Genomic DNA, 7,500 nt, shown 5'->3' on the forward strand with positions numbered 1-7,500 from the left:
CCGACTTCCATGGCCACCGTCCTGCTGTCTTAAGCAACCAACGCCTTTCATGGTTTCCCATGAGCGTCGATTCGGGCGCCTTAACTCGGCGTTTGGTTCATCCCACAGCGCCAGTTCTGCTTACCAAAAGTGGCCCACTTGGCACTCCGATCCGAGTCGTTTGCTCGCGGCTTCAGCATATCAAGCAAGCCGGAGATCTCACCCATTTAAAGTTTGAGAATAGGTTGAGGTCGTTTCGGCCCCAAGGCCTCTAATCATTCGCTTTACCGGATGAGACTCGTACGAGCACCAGCTATCCTGAGGGAAACTTCGGAGGGAACCAGCTACTAGATGGTTCGATTAGTCTTTCGCCCCTATACCCAGCTCCGACGATCGATTTGCACGTCAGAATCGCTACGGACCTCCATCAGGGTTTCCCCTGACTTCGTCCTGGCCAGGCATAGTTCACCATCTTTCGGGTCCCAACGTGTACGCTCTAGGTGCGCCTCACCTCGCAATGAGGACGAGACGCCCCGGGAGTGCGGAGGCCGCCGCCCCGTGAAGGGCGGGGAAGCCCCATCCTCCCTCGGCCCGCGCAAGGCGAGACCTTCACTTTCATTACGCCTTTAGGTTTCGTACAGCCCAATGACTCGCGCACATGTTAGACTCCTTGGTCCGTGTTTCAAGACGGGTCGTGAAATTGTCCAAAGCTGAAGCGCCGCTGACGGGAGCGATTATTCCGCCCGAGAGCATCCCGAGCCAACAGCGGCGCGGGTCCGGGGCCGGGCCAGGTAGGTCCGTCATCCGGGAAGAACCGCGCGCGCTTGCCGGGAGCCCGAGCGCCCAAAGGGGCGAATCGACTCCTCCAGATATACCGCCGGGCAGCCAGCCAGGACACCGGGGCTCTGCCCAACAGACGCGAACCGAGGCCCGCGGAAGGACAGGCTGCGCACCCGGGCCGTAGGCCGGCACCCAGCGGGTCGCGACGTCCTACTAGGGGAGAAGTGCGGCCCACCGCACACCGGAACGGCCCCACCCCGCGGCGAGTGGAAAGGCAACCGGACACGACCCCGCCGCGGATTGCTCCGCGCGGGCGGCCGGCCCCATCTGCCGAGGGCGGAGGCCAGTGGCCGGATGGGCGTGAATCTCACCCGTTCGACCTTTCGGACTTCTCACGTTTACCCCAGAACGGTTTCACGTACTTTTGAACTCTCTCTTCAAAGTTCTTTTCAACTTTCCCTCACGGTACTTGTTCGCTATCGGTCTCGTGGTCATATTTAGTCTCAGATGGAGTTTACCACCCACTTGGAGCTGCACTCTCAAGCAACCCGACTCGAAGGAGAGGTCCCGCCGACGCTCGCACCGGCCGCTACGGGCCTGGCACCCTCTACGGGCCGTGGCCTCATTCAAGTTGGACTTGGGCTCGGCGCGAGGCGTCGGGGTAGTGGACCCTCCCAAACACCACATGCCACGACAGGCGGCAGCCTGCGGGGTTCGGTGCTGGACTCTTCCCTGTTCGCTCGCCGCTACTGGGGGAATCCTTGTTAGTTTCTTTTCCTCCGCTTAGTAATATGCTTAAATTCAGCGGGTAGTCTCGCCTGCTCTGAGGTCGTTGTACGAGGTGTCGCACGCCACACCGCCAGCCGGCTGTGCACGCTACCGAGTAAGTACCGGTATGCGAACCGCCAGGCGACGGGCGCGCATCGCACGTTTAAGGAGGCGCGGCCGGCCCCACAGGCGGCCGCGACGCTCCCAGGTCTGCGAAGCGGGGCAAACGCCGCGCGCTTCAGTATACGTAGCCGACCCTCAGCCAGACGTGGCCCGGGAACGGAATCCATGGACCGCAATGTGCGTTCGAAAGGTCGATGTTCATGTGTCCTGCAGTTCACATGTCGACGCGCAATTTGCTGCGTTCTTCATCGACCCACGAGCCGAGTGATCCACCGTCCTGGGTGATCTTTTCTTAGTTTACACTGTCTCTTTCAAGACAGTTGCATAGGCGGGACGTAGGCGTGTGGCGGCCCCTGTTCAAGCGTTCTGTGTCCAACGGCCTCACGGCCGATGGGCGTCGTACGGCTCCACACCGGAGCGGACAGGCAGTCGGGCGAAAGTCATTCAAAACCGGCGCCAGGCGCCAGGTGCCGCAGGCCAGCCGCTCCAGCGCTTCAGCGCTCGTACCACACAACATTGGCGTTAGTTTTGAGAAGCACGCGTGGTTCCGCACGCGGCGCACGGCTACTGCGAGCCGTACAGGTAGCGTGTTGCGCGACACGACACGCACATCGAAAGACATGCAGTCTAGTCGGTAATGATCCTTCCGCAGGTTCACCTACGGAAACCTTGTTACGACTTTTACTTCCTCTAAATGATCAAGTTTGGTCATCTTTCCGGTAGCATCGGCAACGACAGAGTCAATGCCGCGTACCAGTCCGAAGACCTCACTAAATCATTCAATCGGTAGTAGCGACGGGCGGTGTGTACAAAGGGCAGGGACGTAATCAACGCGAGCTTATAACTCGCGCTTACTGGGAATTCCTCGTTCATGGGGAACAATTGCAAGCCCCAATCCCTAGCACGAAGGAGGTTCAGCGGGTTACCCCGACCTTTCGGCCTAGGAAGACACGCTGATTCCTTCAGTGTAGCGCGCGTGCGGCCCAGAACATCTAAGGGCATCACAGACCTGTTATTGCTCAATCTCGTGCGGCTAGAAGCCGCCTGTCCCTCTAAGAAGAAAAGTAATCGCTGACAGCACGAAGGATGTCACGCGACTAGTTAGCAGGCTAGAGTCTCGTTCGTTATCGGAATTAACCAGACAAATCGCTCCACCAACTAAGAACGGCCATGCACCACCACCCACCGAATCAAGAAAGAGCTATCAATCTGTCAATCCTTCCGGTGTCCGGGCCTGGTGAGGTTTCCCGTGTTGAGTCAAATTAAGCCGCAGGCTCCACTCCTGGTGGTGCCCTTCCGTCAATTCCTTTAAGTTTCAGCTTTGCAACCATACTTCCCCCGGAACCCAAAAGCTTTGGTTTCCCGGAGGCTGCCCGCCGAGTCATCGGAGGAACTGCGGCGGATCGCTGGCTGGCATCGTTTATGGTTAGAACTAGGGCGGTATCTGATCGCCTTCGAACCTCTAACTTTCGTTCTTGATTAATGAAAACATACTTGGCAAATGCTTTCGCTTCTGTTCGTCTTGCGACGATCCAAGAATTTCACCTCTAACGTCGCAATACGAATGCCCCCGCCTGTCCCTATTAATCATTACCTCGGGTTCCGAAAACCAACAAAATAGAACCGAGGTCCTATTCCATTATTCCATGCACACAGTATTCAGGCGGGCTTGCCTGCTTTAAGCACTCTAATTTGTTCAAAGTAAACGTGCCGGCCCACCGAGACACTCACTCAAGAGCACCCTGGTAGGATTGCAACGGGGTCCGCCTCGGGACGCACGAGCACGCACGAGGCGCGTCGCACGCCTTCAGCTCGCCCCACCGGCAGGACGTCCCACGATACATGCCAGTTAAACACCGACGGGCGGTGAACCAACAGCGTGGGACACAAATCCAACTACGAGCTTTTTAACCGCAACAACTTTAATATACGCTATTGGAGCTGGAATTACCGCGGCTGCTGGCACCAGACTTGCCCTCCAATAGATACTCGTTAAAGGATTTAAAGTGTACTCATTCCGATTACGGGGCCTCGGATGAGTCCCGTATCGTTATTTTTCGTCACTACCTCCCCGTGCCGGGAGTGGGTAATTTGCGCGCCTGCTGCCTTCCTTGGATGTGGTAGCCGTTTCTCAGGCTCCCTCTCCGGAATCGAACCCTGATTCCCCGTTACCCGTTACAACCATGGTAGGCGCAGAACCTACCATCGACAGTTGATAAGGCAGACATTTGAAAGATGCGTCGCCGGTACGAGGACCGTGCGATCAGCCCAAAGTTATTCAGAGTCACCAAGGCAAACGGACCGGACGAGCCGACCGATTGGTTTTGATCTAATAAAAGCGTCCCTTCCATCTCTGGTCGGGACTCTGTTTGCATGTATTAGCTCTAGAATTACCACAGTTATCCAAGTAACGTGGGTACGATCTAAGGAACCATAACTGATTTAATGAGCCATTCGCGGTTTCACCTTAATGCGGCTTGTACTGAGACATGCATGGCTTAATCTTTGAGACAAGCATATGACTACTGGCAGGATCAACCAGGGAGCTGCGTCAACTAGAGCTGAGCAGCCGGCCGCCCGGGAGTGTGTCCCGGGGGCCCGCGCGAACACGCAAGCGTCCGCTCAATTATTCTGCAAACAGGAGGAGGCTGAGCTCCCCTGCACAATACACCTCGAAACCCTCTCAGGTCCCGGCGGCGCGCAGCGCCGTCCTAAGTACTTGGTCGGGTTCGAGAGAGGCGCAATCGCCCGGAGTTTGGCGAGTAGACGCTTTAGGTGCGACCACCCGTGCTCCCAACTGAGCTTGCCGCTGCCGACAGAGGCCCGGGAGCGTGCTGTCGTGGCATTGCCGGCGGGAGACAACACGCGCCACCTACGGTGGCCGGCAGCTCCAACGCCAGCGCCACAGAAGGACAAAAGCCCCACTTGGGTGCCGAAGCGAACTCTACCAGCACAGCGCACGCGCCAACACGTCCGCACAGCTGCGATACAATCCACCTGCGAGAACCGCAGAGGCGACCGAGCAGCAGACGGCGTCGCGGCGCCGAGCGCCGGGCGGCGGCGCATCCTCAGCGCACACAGTCCTCAATCGGACCAGCACACTGCAGATGTCCACCGCGCTTCGCACCGGGCCCGCGAGGACCTACTTTGGCCGCACGGCGCCGCGTGCAGGGTGCGCCGGCGCGCAGCTGCGCCGCCTGCCGCCTCCGTCGGCCGGCGCGCCTGCCACTGGCCGCCCCCACCAGCCGGCTGTAGCGCGTGCGCCCACGCACCGCGCGGCCAGCACGCCGGAAGGCCCCCCCTCACCGGCCGGGGACGGTCCCACCCAGCCACCGCCGCGTATCGCTTCACACCCACATGCCATTCACGTTCGTGGGCATGGTGGGTATCGCTGAAACAACCGGTTGGTAGCTCAACCGATCGTCGCCATCACTGATTCACCTCTAGCGAGAACAACCGCACCACAACGGTTTACCAGTTCTTCATTTGCGTAACGTCACCAGCAAACGTAGACGTCCATCGCCATTTGCAAATTCAACGATTGTTGCATGCCTGTGTCAGGTGTCACGACACACTATGTCTGCCCACATACACGCAACAACATGTGCACGCTTCGCGAACACGTGGAAGGTGGCCCCCGTACGTATGCGATGTCCATTGCGCGAACGACTGTCAACCGGCCTCTGTCGCATGTCGCAGATGTGGAACGCAGTGCACCATGCTATCACGGTGTGTGAGAAGAGACGACTACGTCTGACAACACGCGCCACTACATCAACAGACGGCTCATGCTGATCGCCATCCACGGCATACCATACTGCAATCCAGCTCTTATAGGGAGACGACACGTAGCTGAGTGCACAATATTTGGACCGTATGGTTCGCCGTTGTTGGCGCAGTCGTGGTACGGTCACACATGTACCACGATGTATCATTCAGTACATGAGGACCAATGTGCGGTACAGTGTGTGATTTGGACGTACAACATCAGCGGACAGTTGCCACAAGCCGTACCACAACGTAGGCTGTGCTTCGCCATGCGAATGCCAATGAACAACTGCGAAGGGCATTGAGCATGTACGTCCTGCCGCCATCCGCATTACAGTGTATAGCTGCAAGGTGTTTAACATGAAGCGATACTCTGGGGACCGGGCAGTGCGAGTAGCAAACTATATTGCGGGGGTTGCAGTTAGGCAACACTACACTAATTTAACGCGTCGTATGACAATTACAGAGCAGGTTAAGGCCCAACGTGTGTTGGGTTAAGGCCCAACGTGTGTTGGGTTAAGGCCCAACGTGTGTTGGGTTAAGGCCCAACGTGTGTTGGGTTAAGGCCCAACGTGTGTTGGGTTAAGGCCCAACGTGTGTTGGGTTAAGGCCCAACGTGTGTTGGGTTAAGGCCCAACGTGTGTTGGGTTAAGGCCCAGCGTGTGTTGGGTTAAGGCCCAGCGTGTGTTGGGTTAAGGCCCAACGTGTGTTGGGTTAAGGCCCAACGTGTGTTGGGTTAAGGCCCAACGTGTGTTGGGTTAAGGCCCAACGTGTGTTGGGTTAAGGCCCAACGTGTGTTGGGTTAAGGCCCAACGTGTGTTGGGTTAAGGCCCAACGTGTGTTGGGTTAAGGCCCAACGTGTGTTGGGTTAAGGCCCAACGTGTGTTGGGTTAAGGCCCAACGTGTGTTGGGTTAAGGCCCAACGTGTGTTGGGTTAAGGCCCAACGTGTGTTGGGTTAAGGCCCAACGTGTGTTGGGTTAAGGCGCAACATAGGTTAGGTTAAGGCGCAACATAGGTTAGGTTAAGGCGCAACATAGGTTAGGTTAAGGCGCAACATAGGTTAGGTTAAGGCGCAACATAGGTTAGGTTAAGGCGCAACATAGGTTAGGTTACGGCGCAACATAGGTTAGGTTAAGGCGCAACATAGGTTAGGTTAAGGCGCAACATAGGTTAGGTTACGGCGCAACATAGGTTAGGTTAAGGCGCAACATAGGTTAGGTTAAGGCGCAACATAGGTTAGGTTAAGGCGCAACATAGGTTAGGTTAAGGCGCAACATAGGTTAGGTTAAGGCGCAACATAGGTTAGGTTAAGGCGCAACATAGGTTAGGTTAAGGCGCAACATAGGTTAGGTTAAGGCGCAACATAGGTTAGGTTAAGGCGCAACATAGGTTAGGTTACGGCGCAACATAGGTTAGGTTAAGGCGCAACATAGGTTAGGTTAAGGCGCAACATAGGTTAGGTTAAGGCGCAACATAGGTTAGGTTATGGCGCAACATAGGTTAGGTTACGGCGCAACATAGGTTAGGTTACGGCGCAACATAGGTTAGGTTAAGGCGCAACATAGGTTAGGTTAAGGCGCAACATAGGTTAGGTTAAGGCGCAACATAGGTTAGGTTAAGGCGCAACATAGGTTAGGTTAAGGCGCAACATAGGTTAGGTTAAGGCGCAACATAGGTTAGGTTAAGGCGCAACATAGGTTAGGTTAAGGCGCAACATGGGTTAGGTTAAGGCGCAACATGGGTTAGGTTAAGGCGCAACATGGGTTAGGTTAAGGCGCAACATGGGTTAGGTTAAGGCGCAACATGGGTTAGGTTAAGGCGCAACATGGGTTAGGTTAAGGCGCAACATGGGTTAGGTTAAGGCGCAACATGGGTTAGGTTAAGGCGCAACATGGGTTAGGTTAAGGCGCAACATGGGTTAGGTTAAGGCGCAACATGGGTTAGGTTAAGGCGCAACATGGGTTAGGTTAAGGTACAATATGGGTTAGGTTAAGGTACAATATGGGTTAGGTTAAGGTACAATATGGGTTAGGTTAAGGTACAATATGGGTTAGGTTAAGGTACAATATGGGTTAGGTTAA

The 7,500-nt window shown here is 56.0% G+C and overlaps 2 non-coding genes across 2 annotated transcripts; both read right to left on the reverse strand.

The window, feature by feature from the left end:
- Positions 1–1,779: 1,779 nt before the first annotated feature.
- Positions 1,780–1,934, reverse strand: LOC124589772. The gene has a single exon (XR_006976247.1). It is a non-coding gene; the product is annotated as a 5.8S ribosomal RNA (ribosomal RNA).
- A 351-nt stretch (positions 1,935–2,285) lies between these two features.
- LOC124589777 lies at positions 2,286–4,195 on the reverse strand. The gene has a single exon (XR_006976252.1). It is a non-coding gene; the product is annotated as a small subunit ribosomal RNA (ribosomal RNA).
- Positions 4,196–7,500: the final 3,305 nt, after the last annotated feature.

This window comes from Schistocerca americana, unplaced genomic scaffold (assembly GCF_021461395.2).
Source record: "Schistocerca americana isolate TAMUIC-IGC-003095 unplaced genomic scaffold, iqSchAmer2.1 HiC_scaffold_727, whole genome shotgun sequence".
NCBI lineage: Eukaryota > Metazoa > Arthropoda > Insecta > Orthoptera > Acrididae > Schistocerca > Schistocerca americana.